Source organism: Saccopteryx leptura, chromosome 4, assembly GCF_036850995.1.
Source record: "Saccopteryx leptura isolate mSacLep1 chromosome 4, mSacLep1_pri_phased_curated, whole genome shotgun sequence".
Taxonomy (NCBI): domain Eukaryota; kingdom Metazoa; phylum Chordata; class Mammalia; order Chiroptera; family Emballonuridae; genus Saccopteryx; species Saccopteryx leptura.
Window position 1 is genome coordinate 55,757,394 of NC_089506.1, and position 18,089 is coordinate 55,775,482.

The 18,089-nt window shown below is 36.9% G+C and overlaps 1 protein-coding gene and 1 non-coding gene across 2 annotated transcripts in view; one reads left to right on the top strand and one right to left on the bottom strand.

Moving 5' to 3' along the window:
* GPC6 (glypican 6) overlaps window positions 1-18,089 on the bottom strand; it is a 1,355,246-nt gene that overhangs the window by 1,101,652 nt on the left and 235,505 nt on the right. The window lies entirely within an intron of this gene.
* On the top strand, window positions 7,310-7,416 carry LOC136404594 (U6 spliceosomal RNA). The gene has a single exon (XR_010751316.1). It is a non-coding gene; the product is annotated as a U6 spliceosomal RNA (small nuclear RNA).

Genomic DNA, 18,089 nt, shown 5'->3' on the forward strand with positions numbered 1-18,089 from the left:
TTCTATCACTGAAATCTTTTGTCTCCATTTTAAAATGCATTGAATCCCCAAGTCTGACTTCCATTAAGCATGTTGTCAATATGCCTGGGCTCCCGAAAGCCCGTATATTTCCTCAAGACTGAAACTATTTACCTCTTTCTCATCCAATGAGATGCATTGTGCTTTGCACCTAGAACATGCTTAACAAAATATGCTCAATGAACAAATTGAGGGTTTATTACGTAACTAACCTGTTAATCTAACCAGATTCCTTGTTCAGCTACTTATTTTACTAGTATTTGTCCATTCATCTTCTGAAAATACTCTAATAATCGCAAAAGCCAGACAGAAAGACAATATTTATAATAATTTATTTCTAGAAATAATTCTGAAATATGTATCATATCATTAACTTTTTAAACATCTTATAAAATCCTTAACTAGCTTCTCATGATTAATATTGATTGTTGTAGCACCAGCTGTTTTATATAATTTATTTAAAAAAGAAAAAAGGCAAGCAATCTAATAATAAACAATGGAACTGTGAGAAGACTGAATAGGAGTTAGGTTGTCTGAGTAGCGAGCACTGTTTCAATATTATTCATCAAATTATTATGTCCAAACAAATGTCAATATAAAGGTTGCCACTTGTTTTCCAGAAAACTCTTAAAGCAATTTTCAAAAATCACACACACAAATGATATAGCAGCTAAAACTGAAATGCTAATATTAGTATTTAATACACATTAGTATCTAATTTCTATATATGTATAGTTAAGAATTAAAGTATCGATAGGTTTTATTGACTATCTTCCCTAATAAAATATTGTATATGTATATTTATACTTAGAAAACAAATACACATCCAAAAAGAAAAGGTCATATACTTGTGCAACTCAAAGTATTTTTGTTTTTTTTAGTGAGAGAGACAGTGAGAGGAACAGACAGATGAGAAAGGAGAGAGATGAGAAGCATTAATTCTTCAGTGCAACACCTTAGTTGTTCATTAATTGATTACTCATATGTGACTTGACCTCGGGGATCCTGCAGAACCAGCAACCCTTAGCTCAAGCCAGCAACCTTGGGCTTAGGTTAATGACCATGGGGTCATGTCTATAATCCCACGCTAAAGCCAGCGACCCCGCATTCAAGCTGGTGAGTTCGTGCTAAGGTTGGATGAGCCTCCGTGAATGCACTCAACCTGGCAACCTCGGGTTTCGAACGTGGGCCCTCTGCATCCCATGCCAGTGCTTTAGCTACTGCATCACCACGTGGTCAGGCTCAAAAACTATCTTAATGAGTCATATTTTTCCCAGAAAAGGAGTGTATATGTGGTACATCTAGGATACATTTGGGGATACAAAAAGATAAACATTCACAGCAATCACTTAGCATATCCACTCTGTACGATACTGAAACACAGTGATGTAAGCTCTTGGCATGTGAATAATAAACACAGGTAAGACTCAGGTTTCCTTGAAACTTTTTGGTCAAGTTTGCAATAAGAGGGAGGGGTGGAGTTGTTAGTAGAGGGAAAAGAGTGATAGAAAACTACAGAAACAGATTGTAATTCTAAGTTATGTTCGTTTAGTCCGGCTTCACATGTGAGCTTCAAAACACACATAATTTCTTAAATCAAAGCCCGTTCCATTTCCACCAGCACCGCCCTAGCTTGGGATCTCGTCCCCTCAACCCAGTATTGCTGCGGCAGCAATGGAATGGTCTTCCTTGGTTAGAAGCTTTCTCAGTCCCATTTCACCTGCACAGTGCCGCTGGAACAATCTTCCGATACTCCTTTTTATGACGTCTTTCCTCTGCTTGGGAGACTCTTGTGGGTCCTTTCCATTAACTCAGATAAAATGTATTCTTTTCAGGCTGGATATCAGAGCCCTCTGCTAAGCTTTCTCTCTGCCTCGTCCCTCAATAAAGAAGACCCTCTCCTTCCATTCTCTAAAATCAATCTGAACCCATGTCTTTACTAATCAATCTGAACCCATGTCTTTACTACTCTGTTCTTACTGCTCGAATATCCACGCTTTCCTGTTTAAAGTCCACATCATTCCTTCTAGCAGAGTCCGCAATTACTGCTCTTTCTTCTCAGAGAAAAGATTTAATTTCCATGCCCATTACTGGTCTCTAGTGGTTTCCTAAAAATGTCTCCCTGCTCTGGACCCAGTCCTTCAGTCAAACTGGAAGCTCCCCGGGCCAGGTGAGTGATCTTTATTTGAAACCCTACCTAATATCTAGCAGATTCCTGGGTGCTTAGCAAAGATCTACTGAGGAATAAATGGTTTCCACCTGGCCATTTCTATCCCACTTTGTTCAATTTCCCTTGCAAGAAAAAATGGGAACTTTGACTAATCATAAAAATAAAGAAAAAAAATTAATCTGAAACAATAACACTCATAGATGAAAACCATCATTTCTATGTGCTTCACCACTAAGGCCTATCTGTACAAGTGACCAAGTAGCAGAGACTTGGGAGGTAACAAAACCTAGATCATGACAGGGAATTCTCTGAAGCACAAAAGTACTCAAATAGCTGAAGACATAAGATCTGTAAAGAAGACCCTGACTATGAGAAGCTGATTATAAACAGCTTTTTATATGAAGCTCCTTGTCCTTGCTGTTAGGTTCCTAAGGCTCACCTGGCCATAAAATCAGTGCCTGGATTATTTGTTTATTAACTCACTCAACACCTCAGCCAACACTGGTTATATACTATATGGCAATATACATCAAATAACGTGTGGCTGTTGCTGACTGCCTTGCCACATACTGAACACTCCTGAAGCATTCATTCATAAAAGATATACAATAAACCTATATATTATACTGTGTCATTATCACAATATTACACATAATGAAATTGAGGCTTAGAGAGGTTAAATAACTCCCCCAAGGACACACAGCTAGAATTTGGTGGAGAGAAGGTGTCAACCAGGTACATATCATGAGAAAGTCCCTAATCTCTGATCTGAATTCTGAACTAATAGTCAACCTACTCTAGAAGTCTTTAACACATTTATGCAGTTCTGTTATGGAACATAACACTGAAGTGCAGTGTTATATTAATAAATGTGTCCATCATCCCTAACAGGTAGGCAGCAAACTTTTGGAGGGCAGAGGACTTATTCATGGTTATAAACTGCTCAGGTCACAGTACACAAAGAAAGTTTAAGTACATGGGCAGGGGAATGGCATGTCTTTGTGTTTACACAGGCATTCAGAAGTGTGACATTCAGATATTTCAACCCTCTATTTATACACTGGACTTCCAAAAACTATACCTAGTATTACTGTTCCTTTCCCATTACCCCTAACATTTTAATGCATGGTAATGTTTGTCAGACCATGTAACCATCCTTTAAAAAAGTTAAATACAGTGGGGTGATTACAGGAGGCAAAGGGGGTGGGGGAGGTAGAAGAAGTAAATGGTGATGGAAAAAAGCTTGACTTAGGGTGGTGAATGTGTGATGCAGTGTACAGATGATGTATTATGACATGGTACACTGTAAACCTATGTAATTCTTTTATCCAATGTTACCCCAATAAACTCAATTCAAAAGAAGTTAAATAGATAACAATTCATCTTTCAGTCTAGCTATCATATGGTACTAAGAGGCTCCACCATGTACTCTGTGGTCTAGGGAGATCATTATATAGCACAAGAAAATGCCTGATTTATTGTCCTTTTCTCTATAAATACATTCCAAAACATTGTTTTTCATTTTTACCACTCACAATTGATGTGCAGAGGTTTCAATGTCTTATGTACAATGACATTTCCCCTCCATACCAATTCCAGAGTGCTCCATCTTTCCGGTTAGTTTCCATGACTGTTGGGGCTTAGGACCTCCATTCCATTTCTGATATGGAATTGACAGTCAGCTGCTGGCTTCTATGTTATATTCAATTGTTCTTCATCATAGAGATTTACTTAAGCAACACAGTGTACATTACATCAAAATGTGTTCTCAAGGGTCCTCTGGGAGTATGATCAGCCTAGGAGGTAGATTTCTGGGATGAGCAAGGGCAGGCGTTATTAGTGAGTCCATAAATCCAGATCTTGCAGGCAACACTCTGTGCCCATCTTTCTACAAACAAAGCCTGCTGGTATCTGCAACCCAAAAAGGAATTTCCCCATTGGATACTTGCATCTGCCTTGCCACCACTGCTTTTCCTCATTTTCACTGTCCCAAATCCCACCTCCATTCACTACTGGGCTTGTGAGGTTAAGGAATTAAGAAGACTACTGTAGAACAAGGAACTTTCCAATTTTATTGGCTACCTTGTATTATCGGAGTGTCTTAAAGACTTTCTTAAGATGCCTAATGAAGAATTTTTACTTTCCTCTTATTTTTGTGATGTGTTTATAGTAAATAAAATAAAATGTTTATGCTATTTGGAGAAACAGTAAGAATTACCCTTCAGGTATCTGACTTACCAAGATAGCTAGAAGTGTAAAAGCAAACCAACCAAATTAAAGAAAACCAATAACTTAACAAAACAAGCGAAAAAACAAACGAAACAGTGAAAATTACTGAAGTGACAATTGAAGCAAAATTTATAAGATGCTAACCTGTATTTATTCAAATCTTACCTTACATGTGTCATTGATTTATGAACAACCCTTTAGTTTCAATAAATTCTCATGGGAGAAACTGATTTTAGCCATCAAACATATCAAGGAAATCAGAGTAAGGGATAAACTATATTATCTCTAGCCTCAAACTGCAAAGACTCAGACCACAAGAAGATTATGTGCCAGTGACTTTCACTCCCAGGACAATACATATTAATAGGATGGAGCTAAATAATGATTCCTGTACAGGTTTCTTCTCCCCAGATACTCATGGCTCGCAATCTGTTTCTGCTAATTTGTTTACTCTTTTTAACTCTAAAGAAGTGCCTTATCTGTCTGACACAACAGAGTGGTCTTTCTTCACTACCTCTTTCCCTCATAAAAGGGCAGTGTTCTACATCTCACCCTCACCCTCTAATTACAGACACATTACCTTTCTATCTCTTCCATCAAAACTATGCCAGACTCCTTTGGATATGTTTTCATCTGTTTCTCCCTATCTAACCTTTTTCTGGGAAGACTGGGAAGCTTCAAGTTTAATATTAGGCTATAGACTGGGCTATAAAGAAACTGAGCAGAAGCAATATAAGACTACTTGCCACTCCTGCAGATGTGGTTTTATGTTTGTGGGTTGTGGCTCTATAAGAACAGATACATGGGCAAAGACAAAGCCAACAGTAATAAGACATCTTGATGCCACTTCAAAAGCCAAGGCAGTCCTTACATCCCAGATAGCAATATCAACCAGAGTAACAGAGAAATGCATGTTGGACTTTTTTATTAAACTTGTAGCTTCTTATAGTACATTATAACACAACTGAGGCATACTAACCAGGCTAAGGTTATGACTAAGAACCTAACTCAACTTCTACCATCTATATAAAATATTAACTTACTATGTCAGTTTGAATCTATCCCTCTGTTTAAGTGACATTTTTATGGTATTCTTGCCTCAGTTCAACATTAAATCACATATTCTTTAGTATTGCTTCAAGTCTCATATCTGCCACATCAGTAAGATATAAGGCAAAGACTGTTATGATTATGTCCATCAGCCATGTTCCCTGGAAAACCCACCATACCGCAGCAGTCCCTGGAAAATTTCTGTCTTCCTAGATCTTTCTCTGTCACCTCTCTCTTTTATTTAATGCTAATATTCTGATAGTGTGAACATTTTTATGTTTTACTTACAGATAAATAAAATTTGCTATAAACTTATAGCTCTACATTTCTCAATCATCAGCCTAGTATATAGTGTATTTATTTAATTTAAGATTTTAGAAATAACCCTAAGTCAGGCCAATTACTCTAGAAGTCAGATAAATTAGCTATTTTTTTATTTTATTTATTCATTTTTAGAGAGGACAGAGAGAGGGAGAGACAGAGAGGGAGAGAGAGGAGAGAGAGACAGAGAGAGAGAGAAGGAGGGAGGAGCTGGAAGCATCAACTCCCATATGTGCCTTGACCAGGCAAGCCCAGGGTTTCGAACCGGTGACCTCAGCATTTCCAGGTCGACGCTTTATCCACTGCGCCACCACAGGTCAGGCAAATTAGCTAGTTTTTAAAACCAACTTTGTCTCATTCTGAAGGCTATGATTTTCCCCACAGCTTCCTTTCTCACCTATTTAAATATAACTTCAGCTACTTCAGAAGAACAGAACAAATCTCATCCTGGTAAAATAGTTTTTGAGGTCTTACAGCAGCAAAGGTCTCCGCGTGACTTTGCTGTAGGCCCCTTTTGGAACTGCGGGAGGTGAAATGTGTACAACCTTCTGCATCCCATTGGATGCAGATTCCACTTCACAGACTGAGAGATTCGAGCATTACATGTTTCATTGTACATCACAATTTCAAATATATCAGCTATTCAATATTCAAATGTTAATGTAACATTAACTGTTACGTAAATTGTAGATTTACGTAAACACAGAAATGCTACTTATGGCTCACCATGGAGTGGATTGTGTAAAAACAAACAGTTATATTTTAAGTGAATAAAAGAACAATTTCCAAATATAAGCTCTGAATTTTGTTTATTTCCTACTACCAAAATCTCTACCGAAGCTCTCATTGTCTTTGCTATTCTTACCCTCAAAAATTCAACAAGGCTCTGAGGGTTGCAGGTTAGTTAACAAGAAATTTTAAAAGAGAATAATAAAGATAAATATCTTTAATTTTCTACTTTATTTTGTCTTCACAAAATATAGGCAAGCTGTGCTTTGCTTTTATTTACTGTTTGTTCCTCCTAGATAGCAAATTAATACATAATTTAGCAAGGGAGTTATTTGACATATTCGTACTGCCATCTGACTTTAAAATGCACATTCTTGGAAATTCATTCTGTAGAAACACACATTAAAATGCTTCTGAAAGACTGTACCTATGAAGGTACTGTCTCATATAATATTAGACACAACCATTGAATTTCAAATCATTTATTCAGATGCCTCTGGTCCTTGCTTATCCTTTGTTCACTGTCTGCAGTTCTTCAGGGCTCAGCTCAAGTATCAACTCTGTGTAACAGCCTGATACTCCATTTCCTATGCTGCCAATACATTTAACTTAGAGCTTTACTAAGGCTCCCACCAACAATTTGGCTGGAAACTTCAACATTCATAGATCTGTCAATAATTCTGACTGAACACCACTGCCTCCCCATGTCACATAGTAAACTCTGCACCTTCTAAAAGGAGTACTTATGTATAATTCACTGCATGTAATTTGTTCTTATTAAAGCTTGGCAGAGTGCTCGCTTCGGGAGCACATATACTATAATTGGAACGATACAGAGAAGATTAGCATGGCCCCTGCACAAGGATGACACGCAAATTCGTGAAGCATTCCATATATTTAAAACAGGATGGATAGAGCTGAGGATCAAATCAGGGAGTTGGAGGATAAGTGGAATGAAGGCATGAAAGCAGAGAAGAAAAAAAGAAAAGAGACTCAAAAAGTCTGAGGAAACTCTTAGAGAGCTCTGTGAAAACATAAAGAGAAATAACATCCACATCATAGGGGTTCCAGAAGAAGAGAAAGAACAAGGGATAGAGACTTTGTTCAAACATATCATAGCTGAAAACTTCCCTCAATTAAGGTAGGAGAAACTCTCACAAGTTTAAGAAGCACAGAGAATTCCATTAAAGAGAAACCCAAAGAAAACTACACCAAGACACACCATAATTAAAATACCAAAGCTAAGTGATAAAGAGAAAATATTAAAAACTGCTAGAAAAAAAAGGCTATCACCTACAAAGGAGCCCCCGTAAGGATGACATCAGACTTCTCAACAGAAACACTTGAGGCCAGAAGGGAATGGCAAGAAATATTCAAAGTAATGCATAACAAGAATATACAACCAAATAAATTTATCCAGCAAGGCTATCATTTAAAATTGAAGGAGAAATAAGAGCTTCCTAGACAAAAATAAACAAACAAAAAACCTCAAGCAATTCATTACAACCAAACCAATGCTGCAGGAAATGTTAAAGGGCATGGTATAAACAGATCAAAGTGAGAAAAGAATATAGCAAAAGAGGAATACAGCTTTAAAGAATAAAATGGCAATAAACAACTATATATCAATAATAACCTTAAATGTAAATGGATTAAATGATCCAATCAAAAGACATAGGGTAGCTGCATGGATAAGAAAACAAGACCAGTACATATGCTGTCTACAAGAGAAACACCTTAAAACAAAAGATGCACATAGACTGAAGGTAAAAAAAAAAAAAAAAAAAAAAAAAAGAAAAAAAAAATGGAAAAAATCATTTCATGCAAAAGGAAATGAAAAAAAAGCTGGGGTAACAATACTTATATCAGACAAAATAGATTTTAAAACAAAGGCTATAGTAAGAGATAAAGAAGGCCACTACATAATGATAAAGGGAGCAATCCAACAGGAAGATATAACTATTATAAATATCTATGCACCTAATATAGGAGCACCTAAATATATAAAGCAGACTTTGATGGATATAAAGGGCGAGATCAACAGCAATACTATAATAGTAGGGGATTTTAATACCACACTAACATCACTAGATAGATCATCAAGAAAGAAAATTAACAAAGAAACAGAAAGCATAAAGAAAACACTAGATCGAGAGTGACGTCACGGAAATGGCGCCGTGAGCAGCGCGTCCGACAGATCTCCCCAAAATCTCAACAAATTTATCAACTAGAAACAGGAAAATTTATCTTCAGAGCATTACGGAGTTCCACACAAACTGAAAGCAAAAGGACTGTTATCACTTGAATCTGAGAGACGAGGGTGTGGAAGAAGCTACCGCAGGGACGTTCATTCAAGCCGCGAGGAAGTGCGCCTGTGGTAAGTCATCCCGCACTCCGGAGCTGCGAGCAGCAGCCGCGAGCGGCTGCCGCCAGCCGCCAAGCCGCCGCCGCCAGCCGCCGCCGCGAGCACCGCCCACACTCCGGAGCGGCGAGCAGCGGCTGGCGCGCGCCCGGTCTGGTTGCAGACCGAGCACCGCTAACGTTCCCAGCGGCCCGCGCACGGGGAGCGGGAGAGGCCCCAGGGCGGTATTCCCTACTTGGGAGATTCTCTCCGCGGGCGGGGCACCTCACCCAGCCATTCAAGCTAACAATCAAGCGTTGGGGGAGGGGCGTGCGCAGGCAGCCTGAAATACCTTCGGGAGCACAGCTGCGACCCAATTACTAAAATTAACTTAACCCGTGAAATCTGCGCACCCTCGGTTCTAATTAATAAGATCTCTCTCAGTTCACCGACCCAAGACAAGAGGCGTGATATTTTTTAGTGCCTCTCGCTAAAGGGGCGGGGGCAACTTCTGATTGATAGAGCCTCCATATTCAGGGATAAACGCTAACAAGAAGGACTTGGCAGATAATAAGATCTATACTACACTAGTCGCAAGCAGAGACTAGTGCCTCTTCTTCCCAGCCAAAACAGGCTACAAAGTGTGGAAAGCCTGGGTTGAGAGGTCCAACTGAATGCTAGGCGCTGAACAGTCACCTTGACAACAATTGACTCCCACCCCCGCCTGATTACACTGGAGGCCCTGACTGCCAGAGCCCTTCCCAAAGCCTTGCACTGAGTGGGGATAGAGTGGGGATTTCCCAGCTCTTTGAGCCTCTTACTCCCCAGGCAGAAGCAGTGGCAGCCTTATAGCTGGATCACCAGGCTGCTAATTCAGGAAGGGGGGACTAGGAGAGAGAATCCACAAAAGCAAACTCTCTCATCGTTGGACCCTGCAAACGCCAACAAGCCTTGACTACCAGCAAGACTAAAGCCAATTATATGACATTGCCATAGAATCCCATCAACTGCAAATCCCTACCTAAATGTGACACATGGGCAGAGCCTGGGGTACAGAGTCACCGACCAGGAAGAGGGAGAGAAAAGAAAAAAGAAGAAGTTAACATCTCAAAATCAAGAAAAATCCACAGACTTTACAACTTGTTCCACTAATTTTTTTTTTTGTTGTTGTTGTTGTTTGTTTCTTCTATCCTATTGCCTTTATTTCCTCCACCTCGGTCCTTCTATTCTCTGCCCATCTTATGCTTCCCTTTTCTTGAACTACACAACCCATAAGTGTTACATTTTATTTCTCTTCTTCATCCTCACCCTCCTTTGGGGTTATACTCCAGGACACTTAACTCTCACTCTCTCCTCTTTTGTTTTTTTTTGTTGTTGTTGTTTTTTGCTTTATTTTGATTTTTTCTCTTCCTTTTTTATTTCTTCCTTCGTTTTTCTCTTTTTCTTATTTTTTCCTCTCTATTCGTTTTTTCTTTTCTCGTTTTACTTTCCTCCCATTTAATCCTCAATCACGAACAAATTAGTTAATTTGGGACTCAAGGCTTTTTTTGGCTTTATTTTTCTTTTTCGCTTTTGTTTTTGTTTTTTTCTTGTTAGTTTATTTTTGTGGCATTTTGGGTTCTCCCAACCCAAGGTCTCCATTGTATTTGGTCTTCGCTCCACTTAATACAACAGATTTTTACTTATTATTTTTATTTTTTTCTTCTTTATTATTCCTTTTTTTTTCCTTTTTTCTGGTTCCCTCTTATCCCTCTCATTATATCTCTTAGTTGACCATCACCCGCAGGCAGATCAACTTATGCTTGTCTAAGATTTTCTTCCTTTTTTTTTTTTTTTTTTTTTTTTTTTACATTTAGTAGGTCCCTACTCCCCTTTTTTTTTTGCCCCTTAAACTCTTCACCGCAAACCAGGCCCTCCATTATAGGCACGATATTTCCCTGAGGAGGGGAGAGGAGGGAAGGAGAAGAAAGAAAAAAAAGGGGGAAATAATAAATTATTACTGCTTTTTTTTGTGGGGTGTTTTACCCTTTGGTTTTTTGTTTTTGTTTTTGTTTTTTTTGTTTTTTGTTTTTTTTTACTTTTTACTCTTTATTAATTCTAATTAGTGCTATCAACAAGACCACCCTCAAATGCCAATAAGAAAGAGGAAATCGAATATTATGGATACAAAAGAAAGAGAGGTAACACAAATAGATGTGGAAAAATCTATGGAGAAATGACTTAACATATTGGAAGCCTTGGAGCTAAATGACAGAGAATTTAAAATAGAAATCTTAAAAATACTCAGAGATATACAAGAAAACACAGAAAGGCAATATAGGGAGATCAGAAAACAACTCAATGAACACAAAGAATATATTACCAAGGAAATTGAAACTATAAAAACAAATCAAACAGAAATGAAAAACTCAATTCACGAGCTGAAAAACGAGGTAACAAGCTTAGCTAGCAGAACAACCCAGATTGAAGATAGGATTAGTTAAATAGAAGACAAACAACTTGAGGCACAACAGAGAGAAGAAGAAAGAGACTCAAAAATAATAAAAAACGAGAAAGCCCTACAGGAATTATCTGACTCCATCAGAAAGAATAACATAAGAATAATAGGTATATCAGAGGGAGAAGAGAAAGAAAATGGAATGGAGAATATACTCAAACAAATAATAGACGAGAACTTCCCAAGCCTGTGGAAAGAACTAAAGCCTCAAATTCAAGAAGCAAACAGAACACCGAGTTTTCTTAACCCCAACAAACCCACTCCAAGGCACATCATAATAAAGTTGACACAAACCAATGACAAAGAAAAAATTCTCAAGGCAGCCAGGGAAAAGAAGAGTACAACATATAAAGGAAGGCCTATTAGATTATCATCAGATTTCTCAGCAGAAACTCTACAAGCTAGAAGAGAGTGGACCCCAATATTTAAAGCCCTGAAAGAGAGGAACTTTCAGCCAAGAATACTATACCCATCAAAGCTATCCTTCAAGTATGAAGGAGATATAAAAACATTCACAAATACAGAAAAGATGAGAGAATTTATCACGAGAAAGCCCCCACTCCAGGAAATACTAAAGGGGGTTTTCCAACCAGATTCAAAGAACAAAAGAAAACAACACCACAAGTAACAGCTCCACCAAGAACACAATAAAACCAAACTTAAACTGTGACACCAAAGGAAAAAAAAGGGGGGAGAGAATGGAGATTAACAGTAGCAAAGGACGATGAAGTGCAGAAATACTTATAAGATAGGGTACTACAATGAATATGGTAGGTACCCTTTTCATTACTTAATGGTAACCACCCTAGAAAAAACCACCACAAAAACACATGACTTAAAAAAGGTAGCAACAGAGGAAAGAAGTATGGAACACAATCAAACAGAAACAAATGATAGAAAAACAAAAGAGAAGAATCAAACTAGATACAAAACTAACAGAAAGCAATTTATAAAATGGTAGTAGGGAACCCACAAGTGTCAATAATTACACTAAATGTAAATGGATTAAACTTACCAATAAAAAGACACAGAGTAGCAGAATGGATTAAAAAAGAAAATCCAACTATATGCTGCCTACAAGAAACACATCTAAGCAACAAGGATAAAAACAAATTCAAAGTGAAAGGCTGGAAAACAATACTCCAAGCAAACAACACCCAAAAAAAAGCAGGTGTAGCAATACTCATATCTGATAATGCTGACTACAAGACAGAAAAAGTACTCAGAGACAAAAATGGTCACTTCATAATGATTAAGGGGACACTGAATCAAGAAGACATAACAATCCTTAATATATATGCACCAAACCAAGGAGCACCAAAATATATAAGACAGCTACTTATTGACCTTAAAACAAAAACTAACAAAAATACAATCATACTTGGAGACCTCAATACTCCGCTGACGGCTCTAGATCGGTCATCCAAACAGAGAATCAATAAAGATATAGTGGCCTTAAATGAAATACTAGAACACCTGGATATGCTAGACATCTACAGGACACTTCATCCCAAAGCGACAGAGTATACATTTTTCTCTAGTGTACATGGAACATTCACAAGAATTGACCATATGTTGGGCCACAAAGACAATATCAGCAAATTTAGAAAAATTGAAATTGTACCAAGCATATTTTCTGATCATAAAGCCTTGAAACTAGAATTCAACTGCAAAAAAGAGGGGGAAAAACCCACAAAAATGTGGAAACTAAACAACATACTTCTAAAAAATGAATGGGTCAAAGAAGAAATAAGCGCAGAGATCAAAAGATACATACAGACAAATGAAAATGAAAATACGACATATCAGAATCTCTGGGATGCAGCAAAAGCAGTAATAAGAGGAAAGTTCATATCACTTCAGGCCTATATGAACAAACAAGAGAGAGCCGAAGTAAACCACTTAACTTCACATCTTAAGGAATTAGAAAAAGAAGAACAAAGACAACCCAAAACCAGCCGAAGAAAGGAGATAATAAAAATCAGAGCAGAAATAAATGAAATAGAGAACAGAAAAACTATAGAAAAAATCAATAAAACAAGGAGCTGGTTCTTTGAAAAGATCAACAAAATTGACAAACCCTTGGCAAGACTCTCCAAGGAAAAAAGGCACAGGACTCAAATAAATAAAATCCAAAATGAAAGAGGAGAGATCACCACAGACATCATAGATATACAAAGAATTATTGTAGAATACTATGAAAAATTATATGCCACCAAATACAACAATCTAGAAGAAATGGATAAATTCCTAGAACAATACAACCTTCCTAGACTGAGTCATGAAGAAGCAGAAAGCCTAAACAGAACAATCAGCAGGGAGGAAATAGAAAAAACTATTAAAAACCTCCCCAAAAATAAAAGTCCAGGCCCAGACGGTTATACTAGTGAATTCTATCAAACATTCAAAGAAGACTTGGTTCCTATTCTACTCAAAGTCTTCCAAAAAATTGAAGAAGAAGCAATACTTCCAAACACATTTTATGAGGCCAACATAACCCTCATACCAAAACCTGGCAAGGATGGCACAAAGAAAGAAAACTACAGACCAATATCTCTAATGAATACAGATGCTAAAATTCTAAACAAAATACTGGCAAACTGAATACAACAACATATTAAAAAAATAATACATCATGATCAAGTGGGATTCATCCCAGAATCTCAAGGATGGTTCAACATACGCAAAACGGTTAACGTAATACACCATATCAACAAAACAAAGAACAAAAACCACATGATCTTATCAATAGATGCAGAAAAGGCTTTTGATAAAATACAACACAATTTTATGTTTAAGACTCTCAACAAAATGGGTATAGAAGGAAAATATCTCAACATGATAAAGGCCATATATGATAAACCATCAGCCAACATCATTTTAAACGGCATAAAACTGAGGACTTTCTACCTTAAATCAGGAACAAGACAGGGTTGTCCACTCTCTCCACTCTTATTTAACGTGGTGCTAGAAGTTCTGGCCAGAGCAATCAGACAAGACAAAGAAATAAAAGGCATCCATATTGGAAAAGAAGAAGTAAAGGTATCACTTTTTGCTGATGATATGATCCTATACATCGAAAACCCGAAGGACTCCACAAAAAGATTATTAGAAACAATAAACCAATACAGTAAGGTCGCAGGATACAAAATTAACATACAGAAGTCCATAGCCTTTCTCTATGCCAACAATGAAATATTAGAAAATGAACTCAAAAAAATAATCCCCTTCACGATTGCAACAAAAAAAAATAAAATACCTAGGAATAAACATAACAAAGAATGTAAAGGACCTATATAATGAAAATTACAAAGCATTGTTAAGGGAAATCGAAAAAGATACAATGAGATGGAAAAATATTCCTTGTTCTTGGATAGGAAGAATAAATATAATCAAAATGGCCATATTACCCAAAGCAATATACAAATTTAATGCAATTCCCATCAAAATCCCTATGAGATTTTTTAAAGAAATGGAACAAAAAATCATCAGATTTATATGGAACTATAAAAAACCCTGAATAGCCAAAACAATCCTAAGGAAAAAGAATGAAGCTGGGGGCATTACAATACCTGACTTTAAACTATATTATAGGGCCACGATAATCAAAACAGCATGGTATTGGCAGAAAAATAGACACTCAGACCAATGGAACAGAATAGAAAGCCCAGAAATAAAACCACATATATATGGTCAAATAATCTTTGATAAAGGGGCCAACAACACACAATGGAGAAAAGAAAGCCTCTTCAACAAATGGTGTTGGGAAAACTGGAAAGCCACATGCAAAAGAATGAAACTCGACTACAGCCTGTCCCCGTGTACTAAAATTAATTCAAAATGGATCAAAGACCTAAATATAAGACCTGAAACAATAAAGTACATAGAAGAAGACATAGGTACTAAACTCATGGACCTGGGTTTTAAAGAACATTTTATGAACTTGACTCCAATGGCAAGAGAAGTGAAGGCAAAGATAAATGAATGGGACTACATCAGAATAAAAAGTTTTTGCTCAGCAAGAGAAACTGATATCAAAATAAACAGACAGCCAACTAAATGGGAAATGATATTTTCAAACAACAGCTCAGATAAGGGCCTAATTTCCAAAATTTACAAAGAACTCATAAAACTCAACAACAAACAAACAAACAATCCAATAAAAAAATGGGAAGAAGACATGAATAGACACTTCTCCCAGGAAGAGATACAAATGGCCAACAGATATATGAAAAGATGCTCAGCTTCATTAGTTATTAGGGAAATGCAAATCAAAACTACAATGAGATACCACCTCACCCCTGTTAGATTAGCTATTATCAACAAGACAGGTAATAGCAAATGTTGGAGAGGCTGTGGAGAAAAAGCAACCCTCATTCACTGTTGGTGGGACTGTAAAGTAGTACAACCATTATGGAGGAAAGTATGGTGGTTCCTCAAAAAACTGCAAATAGAACTACCTTATGACCCAGCAATCCCTCTACTGGGTATATACCCCAAAACCTCAGAAACATTGATACGTGAAGACACATGTAGCCCCATGTTCATTGCAGCACTGTTCACAGTGGCCAAGACATGGAAACAACCAAAAAGCCCTTCAATAGAAGACTGGATAAAGAAGATGTGGCACATATACACTATGGAATACTACTCAGCCATAAGAAATGATGACATCAGATCATTTACAGCAAAATGGTGGGATCTTGATAACATTATAAGGAGTCAAATAAGTAAATCAGAAAAAAACAAGAACTACATGATTCCATACATTGGTGGAACATAAAAATGAGACTAAGAGACATGGACAAGTATGTGGTGGTTACCAGGGGTGGGGGGAGGGAGGACAGGGGGAGAGTTAGGGGGAGGGGGAGGGGCACAGAGAATTAGATAGAGGGTGGCGAAGGACAATCTGACTTTGGGCGAGGGGTATGCAACATAATTTAATGACAAGGTAACCTAGACATCTTTTCTTTGAATATATGTACCCTGATTTATTAATGTCATCCCATTACTATTAATAAAAATTTATTTAAAAAAAAAAAAAAGAAAGGAGAGAAATTTGAAATAAAAAAGAGTTATGAACATTAAAAAAAAAAAAAAAAAAAAAGAAAACACTAGATCAACTCGATTAAATAGATATCTTCAGAACGTTTCACCCTAAAGCAGCAAATATACATTCTTTTCAAGTGCTCATGGTACATTCTCTAGGATAGACCATAAGTTAGGGCACAAAAGTGGTCTTAACAAATTTAAGAAGATTGAAATCATATCAAGCACTTTCTCTGATCAAAATGCCATGAAAGCAGAAATCAACCACAACAGAAAAACTGAAAAATTCTCAAACACATGGAAACTAAATATCAGGTTGTTAAATAAAAAATGGATTAAGAATGAGATCAAAGAAGAAATAAAAACAATTCCTAGAAATGAATGATAATGAGCATACAACAACTCAAAATTTATGGGACACAGCGAAAGCAGTGCTGAGAGGGAAGTTCATAGCACTACAGGCACACTTTAAGAAGCTAGAAAAAGCTCAAATAAACAACTTAACCCTGCATCTAAAAGAACAAGAAAAAGAACAGCAAGTAAAGCCCAAATGTAGTAGAAGGAAGGAAATAATAAAGATCAGAGCAGAAATAAATGACATAGAGGCTAAAGAAACAATTCAGAGGATCAATGAAACTAGGAGCTGGATCTTTAAAAAGATAAACAAGATCGATGAACCTTTAACTAGACTCACCAAGAAAAAAAGAGAGAGGACTCAAATAAAATTAGAAATGAGAGTGGAGAGATAACAACTGACACAACAGAAATACAAAATATTGTAAGAAAATACTATGAAGAACTGTATGCCAAAAAAATAGACAACCTAGATGAAATGGACAAATTCCTTGAAACATACAATCTTCCAAAAATCAATTTGGAAGAATCAGAAAACCTAAACAGATTGATTACACCAAATGAGATCGAAACAGTTATAAAAAAAAACTCCCAAAAAATAAAAGCCCTGGGCCAGATGACTTCACAAGTGAATTCTACCAAATATTCAAAGAAGAACTGACTCCTATCCTTCTCAAGCTATTTCAAAAAATTCAAGCGAAAGGAAGACTTATAAGCTCCTTTTATAAGGCAAGGATAATTCTGATTCTATAACCAGGCAAAGACAACACAAAGAAAGAAAATTATAGGCCAAATTCCCTGCTGAATATAGATGATAAAATCCTCAACAAGATATTAGCAAACCAGATCCAACAATATATGGAAAAAATTATACACCATGATCAAGTGGGATTTATTCTGGGGAGACAAGGCTGGTAAAATATTCGCAAATCAATCAATGTGATTCATCACATAAACAAAAGGAAGGAGAAAAACTACATGATAATTTCAATAGAAGCAGAAAAAGCATTTGATAAAATCCAGCACCCGTTCATGATCAAAACTCTCAACAAAGTGGGAATACAGGGAACATAACTCAACATGATAAAAGCCATCTATCACAAACCCACAGCCAACATCATACTCAATGGGCAAAAATTAAAAGCCATCCACTTAAGATCAGGAACAAGGAAGGGGTGCCTCCTTTCACCACTCTTATTCAACATAGTCTTGGAAGTCCTAGCCACAGCAATTAGACAAGAAGAAGAAATAAGACATTCAAGTTGGAAAAGAAGAAGTAAAACTATCTTTATTTGCAGATTTTATGATATTGTATATAGAAAACCCTAAAG